Source organism: Mycteria americana, chromosome 2 (genome assembly GCF_035582795.1).
Source record: "Mycteria americana isolate JAX WOST 10 ecotype Jacksonville Zoo and Gardens chromosome 2, USCA_MyAme_1.0, whole genome shotgun sequence".
NCBI lineage: Eukaryota > Metazoa > Chordata > Aves > Ciconiiformes > Ciconiidae > Mycteria > Mycteria americana.
This window is the reverse complement of record NC_134366.1, coordinates 109,860,567-109,875,138: the sequence shown is the minus strand read 5'-3', so window position 1 is coordinate 109,875,138 and position 14,572 is coordinate 109,860,567. Positions and strand designations below refer to the sequence as shown.

The 14,572-nt window shown below is 41.5% G+C and overlaps 1 long non-coding RNA gene across 1 annotated transcript; it reads right to left on the bottom strand.

Annotated features, from left to right (window-relative positions):
* Positions 1-935: 935 nt before the first annotated feature.
* Positions 936-13,742, bottom strand: LOC142406735 (uncharacterized). Its single transcript, XR_012774684.1, has 3 exons — positions 13,606-13,742; positions 3,346-3,429; positions 936-999 (listed from the first exon to the last, which is right to left on the bottom strand). It is a non-coding gene; the product is annotated as an uncharacterized LOC142406735 (long non-coding RNA).
* Positions 13,743-14,572: the final 830 nt, after the last annotated feature.

Below are 14,572 nucleotides of genomic sequence, written 5' to 3'. Positions count from 1 at the left end.
AGCCCCTGTGCAGTCCTGGGTGTCCAACCCATCTGAAATCAAGCTCCACGTGTCGGAGGGCCTGAGCAATGGGGCAGACTATATAGATACTCTTGAAAGATCCAGCCCTTTCCAATGAACAGAAATGCAGAATTTCTCTTCCTGTGACTAAAGGAGGAGAGTCAGTAAGTCCAAGGAGCCGTCTGATTTTCTTTGCTGAACGCTACCCCAGTGCTTGGAGCAGCTACTATTCACTGACACATCTCAAGATGCAGCACAGACATCTCCAAACCAGCCCAGCGGGCGGTGTTGGAGGGAAATGCATTTACCCCATTTGAACTGTGTAGGTACAACTGACGGTGTGGCTCGCCTGCTCTTTTTGAACTGGCGACTGCAAGAAGCAAGTCTGTGATTGCTGCTTGTTGAATAGGTGCCCAAGGAGATGAAGGCTTTGAGCTTCCCCACCTCCCCTCACTCGCACACCTGCTCCTGGGTAGCCACAGTCTGGCCATCAGTAAAAGCAATAATCTCTGCAGCATGAGAACCAAGCAGGCTGCTGAGCCTCGTGTGTACCAGAGAGCCATCAGGAGGAAGTGAATAAGTTTTAGAGACGTGCTTATAAATCACTAAAGGGACATGGTATGGGCTTGGGGTTTGTTTTGCAAGCTAGAATGGGAATTGTAACATCTGTATTTCAAAAGACATGCTCACCCTTACGCTCCCATTTCCTGTGGATGGCATCCAAATTTACCCTTCCATTTTCGAAGAGCAGTGTCTTATGTTTATTTGGTAGAATAAGCAAACAGCTGACTACAGGAAACCCAGGGAGCTTTTTTAAAACTATCCACTAACATCAAGATAAGTGCATTTCAAACATCCCCCAGCAACTTCAAAAATACACTACCTACCTGCTGCCAGCTGTTTTGCTTACTTTTATTTTAATGGAGCTGGCATAGGCTTATCTCAACCCTTTGTGACCCCCGAAGTCTGAAACCTGCCCCACCGCTGTTGTGTTGAACACTGTGGAAGAAGGCAGGCTGAGAGGAGCATGCCATCAAGTTGCTTTCAGATTTCCCAGTGCATCCTTGAGGGGCCATGTTATCTCTGCCAACTGGTGGCTAGGCACCCCGGCACACCAACGATTATCAGAGCACCCATCTGGTGGGACACCATGATGCACAGTAAGGGCCATCCTCCAGTTCTACAAAATGGATGTCCCAACAGCACACTGTCACGGGCACTGGGGGCTCCAGTTAGGGGGTTTGCTGCCTTGGGGAATTAAAACACGATGCCTGTTGCAGTCTTAGTGCATTTAAATTCAGGCTCCAGAGTCACTGCTCGCAGCTGAAGGAAGACCTGTGAGAGGGGGGCAATCCGGGTAGTGGCACAAGTGAGCCTTGGTCTGAACAGCGAGGCCTTAGCTAAAGGTTGGTCCCCGTGAATGGCAGCAGTAACAAACTAGGGAGATGTGGAGCTATGCATCCTGTTTAGGGGCTTTTTTATAGTGGCTGTGAGAATGGTTCCAGCTCTGGTGCTCATGGGAGGAAGGGGGAGGCGCAACCATGTACCCACCATAGAACAAAGAGCACATGCAAGCCCTGGCAGCGACTGTTGAGGGTTACAGCCCTCTTTAATTTGCACCCCCTCTCTATACTCCCACAAATCAGTGCCTAGGTTGCCTGCAATGTAACGGTCTGGACCTGATGAATCAGGAGTCCTGTGCCCAGCATCTTGCTCTGGAACACGCAGGTATGGAACCTTACACATTCCCTGTGATGAATTTTAGACCTGACCCTACTTGCAGTCAAGCTAATCCCTCGACTGCAATGTGTGGTGAAGATGCTGGTTGCTGCAGTAGCTGGGCAACCAATTCTTAAATATTTCTTATTTTCCTTCTGGCTGCAGCTTCCTTCAGCGACTGACACAATGCACTGCTTTCTCCACTGCAGCTACCTTAGTCTTGGCTGTCAGCAGGTAGGGAGGTGACTGCTGATAGATTAGATTTTGGTTCTTGTAGCCATTGCTGCTGGTCACATTGCTTCCCTTTCAGCAAGAGTTTTTTAATCTTTTTTTTTTTTTTTTTTTTAATGTAACTTTGAACATAGAGGCAGTGTGTCACGAGTCATGACATACCAGTTCCCATTTACCACAAACACCTACACACTGGTGTGCCAGTAATGAGCGCGATGTCCAATGGCCCTTCACTGCCTCAGAATGCACTTCCAAGATTTGGGATTACCACAAGAAATTGGTGGCAATTCTATTCCGTTAGCAGGAGCTGCAGGACCTTTGAAAACCTCACTGAAGTGCCTAAGAGCGTATTTGTAGAAGCTCCAGGACGGGCCCCCATGCTTGCAAGTGCTGGCCTGAATAACTAGGGGTTAATACAAGCTCTCTTGATAAATCTGGCTCCGGTGTTTATGCCAAGGGTTTCAGAGGGTGGCAAGTCTGGGGAAGGGAGGGGCTCTCCACATTGGTAGGCCCATCTGAGAACTTTTTAATCCTTATTACTGTTACACTTTTCTATGCCTGCCAGCCCGCAAGAAGGTTTGAAAGTCAGCCTGACCTCTTGTGTGTCTGATCTAGATCCAACAGGGAATGAGATCAGGGAGCTGTGAGAAGCAAGCTTAATGGGGAGACTGCTGCAAATGTAGCAAAACAAATAATAGAGGCTTGAGTTTTTTTGTTGTAGAAAATACAGTGCTATGGCTTTTGGGTGCCAAGAGGCAGTTCTTTTAATAGCTACATTCTTTGTAATGCTGATGAGTGGCAATATAGAAAGATGAAAGTAGGAGGGCATTGTATTATAGTCTTACATATATTATGCCACAAAGAAAATGCGGTTGCTGGGTGGGGATTCTTCGCCCTCCTCCTGCTGAGCTATTCATACAAACTCTCCTCTGTGGATGGCAATCCCCATTCCATCTCTCTTAAATCCCAAGGGGTTTGCCAACTGACTTTCAATTTTTCAAGTGGAGATCGCAGGACTGAATGGTGCATTGAAGTATTTCCTCCTACACCTCACTGCTCCTTTAGGAAGTGAGCAGACATTTTTTTCCAAAAGATGTATGCCATCTCCTGGGAACAGTAGAAACTGCAAGCCCCTTGTATGGAAACCCTCTGTAAATTATATTTGCCTCTTCTCGAAGGGCATTGTACAATCACCAAAATAAGGTCTGCATAGCTGGGACTACCCTCCATTTCTAAATTTCTTGAACTGTCCACATTTTACACCAGCGAAACTCATTGAAAATGTCATCATTAACTTTGTGTATCGGAAGATTTGGATGCATGCCAAAGAGTACAACGAGATGAGATTCGTCAATACATAGTACTAATAGGTTACAAAGTAGTGGTGGAACTTACCATACCCTGATGCGATGTTTTAACGCAAAGGTACGAGTGCTGAAATGCAGCCCACAGCGTTGCTCTGATGCGTCTGGTTTTGTCCTGCAGGACAAGTGCAAGAGGCAGAAGAAAAACATCAGAGATTTCTTTCGTAAAACATAATATGATTCTTCAGCATACAAGAGAAGATATGTTTCTCTTAACTCATAAACTGCAACTTGCATGTGTCAAACCACAGACTCGTCTCCTCATCACCCTTAGGCTTTTTATTTGCTATTAACATACCATTAAGCTTTCCCCTGTCAAGAAGACACAACAGGGAATAAAATCCATGGATACAAATAAATATATTTTTGCATTTTGAATTAACAGATGTATAGGTGGATGAATCCTTTGTCTTTGAACTGGCCCTGAAACAAGCTAGTTATTTCATGTGGATAGGTCCTTGAAATAATGTGCATAAGCATGGATTCCTACATAAAATGGTTTTCTGGGTTATGTCTATTAAATATACCTGCAAAAATCATAAAAATAACTTTGTTTTCATTAAGGTAGAACAATACCTACTTTTAAATAATTAGGGATGACACACTCTATGCACATTCAATTTGCTTTTATCTAGTAAACACTATATTTAATAATCTTAATTTTTTTTATCACTTTCTGTTTCTTCTAGAGACCAGGACTTCTTCCAGAGACTCTTCCAGAGATCCAGGACTTTGGATAAGAACTGAAATGGGAACTTTTTTTGCAAAAAATATCATCTGACAATACCGGCAACTTTATATAATGGCATCAAAAAGTAAGTAGTCTTCAAACAAAATTTATAAAGGTACTTTATAAACTGATGTTATTGTTCATCCTAGCAGCTTCCAGAGAGTAACCAAGTTTCAGCGGGAGATTGGGTTTAACAGAACTTATATATAAATTGCTGTTACGATGAGAGGTCACTCTCATTCTGTAACCCACTGGCACAGGCGTGTAATGTCTTTTGGTTGCTTTAGTAATGCACATGCACCCTTGAATACAGATCCTCTACTAAGAAAAGCAAACACTCACGAAACATGGTCTTCAGTTTGGACTTAAAAGACTTAAGTGTCAGGACACTTTTTTGGACTTAAAAGAGAAACCAGTGATGACTCAGGAACAAGAGATGACTGTGTCAGGCATCCACATTGACTAGCGGCTGAGCTTCAGCAGAGGTCATCTCTTAACTCCCTGAAGTCGTCAGGATACTCCAGTCCTCGCCAGCAAATTCCCAGCTTCATAGGAATTTCCCTTTGTAGTTTGTCTTCCTGAGATCTGCTGAGTGCCTCTGGCTGCCATTTGGGCTGTCCTCACCTGCAGGAGGGGGACAAGGGGAAGGGTGGGAGAATGCAGGAGGAGATCCCTTGCGAAAAGGAAGCAGGCTTTTCCTTAGGGTTGATCACCACCCACCTACACAGAAGTTTCAATAGACCATGCTCTTTAATTTACATCCAGCTGATTGATTAATAAAATAAATTCTAAAGCTCCAAACCACAAATAAAATATATTTCTTTCGCAGCCTTAGCAAAAGTTGCCACCCTGGGAAGCGGAGGCAGAACTTCACCAGATCACCATCCAGAGACAGGGATCTGCATCCCCCGCAGCCGAGCTGGGCTGCTCAGCCCCCGGTGCCACCCCCAACCACCAGCACAAGCTTCTACCGCTTAACCCCCAGCTCAGTGAAATCCCTTTGGCACACTTGCAGGTATGGAGGTATAAAGTACTCACGCCAGCATGGCTTAAATTTTCAGGGAGCAAGAGGGTAAGAAGTCTTTGCATGAACAGAAAACTCTCTAAATTTGGGAATGCATCATCTCGATAATTTTAATACAAAAATCACTAATCTAGTCAAAAAAATTTAAGCAGAACAAAATCCTATAGATCCAGACTTACACCAAGATTTTTAAGTTTGAGCAGCCAGAGATATACCATAGTTAGGTGCCCAAAGAGGAGGTATCTGGCTTGCCTAGAAGCTGCAGATCTCCTCGATGTCCATGATAACTGTGTGTTTCTCACCATTTGGAAAATCTGATCATTTTCATTTAAGCACCTTAAGTATGGTGTGAGGAATCTGCCTGTAGGAATCAACACTTTCAAGGTCTGGGCTTACACACAGGAGTACCCTGCTGGCTGCCTGCTTATTCTGGCAAGGTGCAGAGAAAATTAATGGAAAGTTAGTACCATCTAAGTGGATTTCTGCAAGGTCTTTGCTATGTGCAGTAAGCATTTACTTGTCTTTTGAGACCATTAATTTTATATATGTGGAACGGTTAGCTGAGACAAACCACTCTTTTATAAACCATCAGCGCGATGCAGGACACTGTTCCATGGGTTCTCGTCATAACGTCTCCATTGTTTGGGATGTCTCAGAAGTAGAATTTTGGAGGGTGGCCAAAACCAGAGGGAGAGTATATTTCTAAAGAGATATTATTGCTACGCATACTCTGCCTCTGACCTGGATTTTTCTTTCACTCTCTCTGAAAACACTTCTCTCAACAATGCCTATATTGAGAATTCTAAATCTTTAAAATTAAGATTCTTTGTTTATGTGGGTGGCTGATGTATCAAATTTAGCATAGTGATTAAGAAAAGGCTATTTTATCCTGTTTTAATGTAGTTTACTTTAACTTCCCAGTTGCAAACTCCACTTGCCAAAGAAATAAAAACTCTTTCCGAAGCTAACTAACTCCTACAGTTAAAATTCGGCTAATCTCTTTGCTCTGAGGCAGGATGTAGAATACTCCAGTTTCCCCATGCAGTCGCCTGGAACACAATGCACTTTTTAGGGTGGTTTTACTTTAGAAAATTTATTACGCAACTATCACCACTGTTTCCATCAATGTGGGACTATTAGTGGACTATGCAATCCTAATGTAGTATGTGTTAATTTTTGTTATTGAAATAAACAAAGATAACCCTAAATATATTAAGAACTGATGATATGAAGTAAAATGGCACTGGTTTTAGAGTCTGTATTCTCAACAGATTTTTACTTTATACAGGGACACTATGCAGCCAACACGCTACTGGTGGGCTGTTTGGCACTGAAGAGTCACCATCATTTCTGTCCCCACACCAATTCTCCCATACTGTATCCCTGACCAACAGAAAGATACAAATATCAAATAAGCTTAAAAGATGTTTTAAAGTTGAAAAATAAAATCTGGCCTGAACACTGAAATATTACAAAGTGGAAAATGAGGAGAAAGCCCTCTGACTTTATATCCCAGTGACTCAAGATAAAAAATCATCGGAGTTTATTAAGACTGAAGCAGTTGGTGCTGGGGTTTTTTTTATTATTATTTTTCCTCTTCCTGTTTAATCCCATAAGCTATTGACTGCTGAGTTCAGACTCCCCAGGCTGCTGTTGTAAAAACTGGCGGACGTCATTACAGAACACTTCCTTCACAGAATCACAGAATCACAGAATCACAGAATCACAGAATCACAGAATTGTATAGGTTGGAAAAGACCTTTAAGATCATCGAGTCCACCCGTAAACCTAACACTACCAAGACCACCACTACACCATGTCCCTAAGCACCTCATCCAAACGTCTTTTAAATGGACAGTCTTTTCAGTGGACAGCAGCAGTTAAACCTGCCCAACCTTACCCAATAAGGAAGCTTGTGTATCGGTACCATCAGTGGGAAATGGCAGCAGAACCCAAGAGAAGGAGGGGGAAGGAAAGTTTGAAAGATTACAGGCCACTGAGATAGATACAGAGCACGGAAACAAAACATGTTTTATTTATTTGGAAGGTCAGTCCCCTCAGCTGGAACAGAGGTTTTGGAAGTGTATTAGAGGAAAAGTTCCATCTATCATCACAAGCACTAGCTAAAGCATGTTTAAATTCTGTTTATGAAGCAGTTTAAGAAAATTTGGGCAATGGGAGTTAGGAAATTGTAACCACATTTGTCTAGTAGATTGCAGAAATAATAGCAGCCAAAGTTTAGGCATAATCCTTTATTAAAAAAAAAAAAGGTCCAACAAATCTCCGTATGAAGTGACCTAGACAACACCCAATTCCCAGGTCAGTTAAATTGCATATATTGACTGCTATGAACAGTGATGTAGACGAACTTGACTTAAAACAACTATTTTCACATGCCTTTAGCTTAAACCTAAAATGCCTGTGAAAGATAGAGCAGTCAGGCTTGTCACAGAGCAATAAAATAAAAGGCACTTTCTCTCTGGCATGTCTTTGATTTCTTTCTGAACAGCTTGGTTCAGTCAGATAATTCTGTTCATAGTTATATCTATTTAGTCTTGGAGTAATGCCATCAAATTCAATGGTATTATATGGATTTACATTGCTTAAAGGAGAGGAAAGTATGTGTATTACATCACTAGAGTTACTCTAGCAGTGCACTTGGCCCAGAACGTGCAGCTAATGTGCTAGATTATTTAACTGTTACCGAGATGAGACAAGCACAGGGCATACTCTCAGAGGCCATAATATAGCAAATATTATATTCTTTTACTTTTCAACATTTCCATATATGATTTGTCTCTCTTCCCACACACGTGGGTGGTTATCCTTGAGGCCACAATACACTGTACACACACAACGTACACAGTCAATGCTTAAGAGGGTTAGGGAGAGGGTGTTATTGTGTGCTCAGTATTAAAAAGAGAAATGGCACCCCAACCTGATGTTTTTGCAGTATTCCTTGCAAACTCCGTTATCCTCTTCTTTGTGCAAGTAGGCACATGTTGTGCTTACACGTTCACACTCACTTTGGGTGTCAGCTGGTTAAAACCATTTATCTGTGGGTTCATGACACCTACAGCGTATCTAAATGCACATGAATCAATGTGAATAATGCAACTACAACAAGCAAAGAACGTATCCATAGGTTCTGAACAGTATGACCCAAGCCAGGTTGGCGGTAATAAATTGTTTAGAGAGCGCCGTGTTGGGGAGGTAAGAGAAAAGGCCTCCTCCATTGGAAGCAGAAGGTGTCCACTCAACGGCAGCTAGCTTGCCATTAGGAAGATGTTCTTGTGTAGTAGCACTGACCAATATTTTAAAAAGATGCAGAATGAAGTAAACTGAAATTAATCTGATGAGTCAGAAGTGGCTGTTGAAGCACATCTAATCATACTGCTATTAGATTGCCAGTTTACAGTCAGGGCACCTATGTGCAAGGGTAGGTGTAGTGAAAATAGAAGTGGTCTGCTATTATAATGACAGTACTGAGTTTTCATTGTCTCCCTGGTGAAGGAAATTGGCAAAAAAATAAATAAAAACAGCCCTTTGGGGAAAAAATGTAAGTTCCAATAAGATAGTACATTATGGACGCTCTGTAAGGTAAATTGTTGGTATGTATGAAAATTGGAAACCCTCGTGTTTACTTGTATGTATGAAAAGAAATAGGTCAGTGACTTTGTTTCCATGGTGACCATTATTGAAATAAAACAAACTGACACCAATGCTGATTTATTTTCCTATTCTGCACCCTTTGTAACAATCACTTTAGTCTGAGATTGCTACTGAATGTAAACAGGACATCAGAGTGAACTTTCACAATGTGATCTTCTGAGGTTCATTAATGAAAGAAAGACCTAAAGAAAGCTCTGCTTCAGAACAATTCGGCTTTCTGAGCAGGTGCCAGTTCCTACTACCCTGCAGTAACGTAGCTGACATGCTGCAGAGTGAGAGCTTATTGGGAATTATTAGACAAAACTAGTTTCAACAATGAAAAAACAAACAGATTCATCAAATCCTCAACACTTCCCAGAAGGATGGCAACATTTTCTTCTTGGGAAAATTTTTGTGTGAACAGACTCTTCAGGTCTGTATTTTCCAGTCAGAACCAGACACAGAAGGATGGACTTGAGATTCAATAGTCTGACGACTATGAATCATTCCTGGGTTTGCTGGCAGCCCAGCCTCTGCTTTGAATCGGACGGGTGCTGTAGTTATTGGGGTCTGTGACTGCAGGAAGACTTAGGCATCTAAACCAGTGACATCTCATGTGCTCCTGAGTGCAGGGACATTTTAATAGCTTTAATAGTCTTGGTCTTATTCTTTGTGATGCTCAATTCCCAAATACGTAAAGTGGTAATTATAACAGTTTCCTATTTCACAGAGGTTCTGTGAGGTTAAATTCATTGAAGATTTTGAGATGATCCGATAACAGGTTCATATAGACACGCTAGAAAGATAAATCTTGCAGGTTTTCAACCCAACCTACCAGACCAAGGATATCAACCTTGTTATCTTACCATAGCACGTAAGAAATAATAGAGAGACCATGTTCATTTGGCAAGGTCTGTTGGATATGAATTGTCATGGGTATGGAAATGGAGGAAAAGAAGACGGTGCAATAATACTTGTGACAAGATCAATGTTTGGGAGAGGTTGAGTGTACACAGTTTGTTTTGTTTCCCAATATCATTGTTTTTATCTGTTATAATTATAGTCAATAACTGTATTTAGGCAAGGTAACTAGTGAGGAACATCCCAAGTCAGTTTTATAGTTTTTATCCTGCATATGATATCGCAGCAACCCTACTGTTTCTATTAGCACACTTGAGAAAACAAAAGAGGAAGGAACGCATAAACACTTCTTCAACCTCAACCTGTAAAAGCAAAGAAAGCACAATGAGGTGTGTTTATCAGAAGATGTATGCCTATCTACAAGCACGCAAGTCTCTAAGGAAACAGAAACGTAAAGAACTGAAACAACAACTATTAAACAAAGTGAATTTCTCTCTCCCTGTTTTGTATGATGAAGCCTGTGACTTCAGTAGAAGCAAGACTGGACTCTAGCTGCTTTCACTTATAGCAAAGAAAATGGTCTCCCCCTCAGCTTGAGCCCTAAGCCCAAAATGCCATTTAATTATATTTTTGGGCAGTATGAGATTTTTTATTTTATACCTCCTTTCTTAAAGTCCTTTCAGCGAGTTTCAAGTGGAGATTTGGATGCCATAAAAGTAAAAAGCAGTGACAGATGTTGCTACTGCTCAGAACTGTACTGATGGTAGCTCAGTGCAATCTATTTTTTAATGTTGGTAGCGATTTCCTATAGCAGAGTTTTGCCATTGGAAAAACAGCGATAGGGAATCATGGCTACTCATTATCAGGTACAACAGTGTAGGGTGGAGGACCACCAATTGGTCACATATTGATTTTTAAATAGAAGAAAAGTTATCTTTTTAAACTCACTGTATAGCAAACTGTATCATTCAAGGGCAGGCCATTCAAGTTACTGAGTTGTTCTTCAAATTATTCTGAGTAAGATGATAACAAAATCAGGGTAATAAGAAGAGTCCTTTTTCTACCTCAATTCAGTAAAAAAGCCAGTAATTCAATGTCCTGAATGTTTCATGTAATGCTGTGATCGTTATCTTCTCATCCTACAAGGCCTCTTCTCCCAGTCTATTTTTTAAAGATTTACCTCATCCATTTTAATTATCTGGGGTAAATGCAGATTCCTGTAAATTCCAGTAAATTTTTCAACAATTTATTTTGCTGCTAATGCTAAGCCAGCTCTCTTTATTAAGGCTCCTTGTCTCCTAGACATGTGTTTTTTCAGGAGATGTCACCTCCCTGATGAGAGAAGAGATACCCTCCTTGATGTACAACTTTCTGAGGGTTGTTGCTCTTTCACCATACTTAGGCTCACTTTTCCCCTCTACATCTGTATCTCTTTGTTCAAAGTTTGTGCGGAGTCCTCTGCTTTTGTTTCTACATGGTTTTAAAAATTTTGGGTTTTGATATAGCCATAAATAGAAAGGAGTCAAGAAAGATCAATCTGTATACCCTTTGCTTCAAACTCAGCCCGCTGAAGTCAAAGTGCTAAAATGAATGGTTAATGCTGATCTATCTTGTAGCTCTTTACTAAATCCTGCCTTTTGGGCAAGCAAGGACATTCCTTTGAATTCCTGCTGACTATTACAGTGGTAGGAAACTGTAAATGTCTACCATGAATGGATATATTCAAGACAAAATGTCAGAGTGGTGAAGAGAAGCAGATGTCTTCTTATCAGGGATAGCTTCAGAAAGATTAAATCCAGTTTGCCACAATACCAACACATGGATGACCCATCAGTGGTCATTTGCAACTCTAAATATGCAATAAAGTACTAAATTATTTTTGTATAACGTCCTTAAGTTCCCACAGTTCTTTTTTTTATTTAGTTGGCTTTTCCCGACTAAGAAAGATAACAAACAAACCAAACCACAGAAGATGATCCTTTTTCTTCATTATTAAATTCTTTTGTCAAGAAGGAAAAAGTCTTGTGAGCCGAGGAATGTTTCACTTGACTTGAAAATGGATCATTAATACTGTTCATAGGAGTATAGTGCAGAATAAGTCGAGGGGAAACACTTACAAGCAACCCAACCAAAGTCTTTGAACCATGAAGTTGCAATGGTACAACTGACACCAAGATTTGGCTAATAGTTTTCTGATATGTATATCTGATTTCCACACCTACATAACATCTGACAGTGAATACAAATCGGGCTAGGGATACCTCTAGCTTATTGTCAGAACTCTCCATCTATTGGATAGTGTGGCTTAATATCTCTCTAATTATACTGCACTCTTCGCTCTCTAATCACAGACCCAACTTCTGTAAATAGTGCAGGTATACTCTTTCCCATTGTCAAAATTATCTAGAGGGCAATTTAGCTTAAGGAATTCCACACAACTCACCCAGAGATATAGAAAGGCATTTTTTATAAGGCATTTTTCCTTTGAACAATACATTTGAGCTACACAAAATGTAGGAAACACATATGATAGGCAAGCTACGGAATTTGCCCGCAATATATTGTGCTTTGTGTTCTAGACTTTAAAAGTGCAGACGAATAGGCTCTAGGTAAATGAGATAAGATGCTTTATCTCTGGTAATTTTTGACTATTACAGCACTCCTCCTTACCCAGAGGAAAAAGAGGCATGCTTTGGGAAAAAGAGGCATGCTTTCCTAAACCTTGCCCTCAAATAAACCTTGGGTTGTACCCTGCTATCACAACTATTCTATTTATATATAAACAGAACACATACAGAGGAGGTGAGATGGTATTTAGCAACATTAAGAATACATGAAAAGTGATCATTTCCACACTTTTGTTCATATTTGGCCGAAGGAAAAAAAACCTCCTAGTCCTACTGCGTGAATTGTGGAGGAAGATGTAGTATGGCCGCTTGCGCTCTCCTGAGCACTAGCTGAGTGGAACCAGTACAACATAGGGCAATTATCTCTTCCCCACCAAACGTGTTGGAGTAGCCAAGAGTATGTCTAAACTGCTGTAGTGTTTCTGAGCTTCTAGGCCCAGGTACGCCTCTTGACAGGGTGTGGACCCCATACTGTGGTGAGACATACGCGTGCCTCAGACCCTCCTGTCTTGGTTTTTGGTGCAAAACTTGTGTGACTGGGCCAGAGGGAGCCCCAGGTGTTTGGTGCGCAGCATTTCTAGGGTCTTTCCTGGCAGCAGGTCCCCATTGCTTCAGCTAAGGGCAGCCCTGCACTCCCCAGCTCTGTCTGCTTTCCCCGAGCTTTGCAGGGAGAAAGCAGCCCGCAATTCTTCATGCTTTTGTAGCAAATGCCATTAAGAAGGTGGTGAGGTGAATTGCATGCACTTTAACGGCTCCTGTGTTGTAAAGGAATTTTTGTCTGAAGGTAGTTTCTAATTTAGGAAAAAAAGCCCAAGTAAATAGCAAACCAAAGGGCATGAGCTCCAGTGCGTGTAAACAGACATTAAACAAATGCTCACTAGGAACACAACACAAATTATGACTACTGAGGTTAATTAATTGCTAAAATGACTTGTAGAGGGAGGGCTAGAGTCAGAACTGGGTCTTCCTTGAAAAACCCATGCCAAGTCAAACAGACATTAGGTGCTTGGTGTGTAAATTATTGGATGAGGTACTTTGTCCTTTGTTATGCAGAATACGCTACCATAACCTATTAATTGCTGAGCAGATCCCAGAAGGAATTATCGACTGCTCCTTCCCACTTTGCAGTGGAACAACACTGTGCGTGCGTCTATATAATTTTAGGTATGCAGATATACTGAATAATGCAAGTAGTGATATCTATCATTTTAGACAGCTTATAAATATGTAGGAGATATTCAGTAGCATCAACTGGCTCAAATTATCTGTGAATACACTGATGTTGCTCATATTGCAACTCTATATTCTGCTAATCCTACGGTTGCAAATGGGAATTGTGTATTTTAGTATTTTAGCAAGGCGTGATGCTTTTGCTCACATGGGCAAGTAGGTACTCACCCGAGTAATCCTAGTCTGGTCTCAACAAGGCTGAGGTAGGACAAGGTTTTATTTTGCTCTTCTGCGAATGTATCTAGAGCACCAGCCCACGGGGACATAATTCAACCGTTTGATTTCAAGTGCTTCTTTCCAGTTTGGTAACTTCTTTGCACACAGTTTTCTTTCTTCTGTATGCCTGGTGCCATCTCGCATTTGGCCCTGAGGGTAATGAGCTGAATGCAACACGGACGACTCACATGGAGTGCCAATCGAGTTGAAGAAGTCTGAATAAAAAGAAAGCCTTGAAATGGGAAACCTGAAAATAAACCTGGATGTGTATATACAGCAGATGTGTATGTCTGCGGTCTTATGTGATAGCTGGAAAGGGGATGGGGATCCTTTAAATATACTTATGGTAATAGTCAGGGCATGAAGCCTAAGGCAAAGAATTAAATGATTTCTCTCAGATACCATTTAGGCAGGGGAAGCCAAAGAACCTACACTGTAGGCCATATGAATTAAAACCATGGGTTTTAATCTCAAATCTCCCCAAGATGGTTTGTGTCTCAGACATACAACAGCACTCACTGCCCGAGGCATCCGAGTCCTTGAGAAACAGCTCGAGGACTTCTCCTTTCTGCTCTCCCCTCTGTCCTTGTTAGCAAAGAGCAACGACAGGACCTAATCCAAACATGGACTGCACACCCTGTTCTTGACTGTGGGTCTTCCAATGGCATTGGAAGAGGGTCCGGTTGCATGGGAACAGCTGAAGAGCAAGCGCCAAGTACGATCCTGGCACAATATTGGGAGTTCTGGATAATTTCTCTCCCAAAACCCCAAGATACCTGTCAGCGATGCCAACTGTAAGGGGGGGCGGGGGGGAGGAAACAGCATGTGTCATTCCTTCCTACTGCAAATCTTTGCTTCAGTTTTTATTACCAGACTTCACTGTTAAAATTAAGCCAGGAATAAGCAGAAAGATCTTACA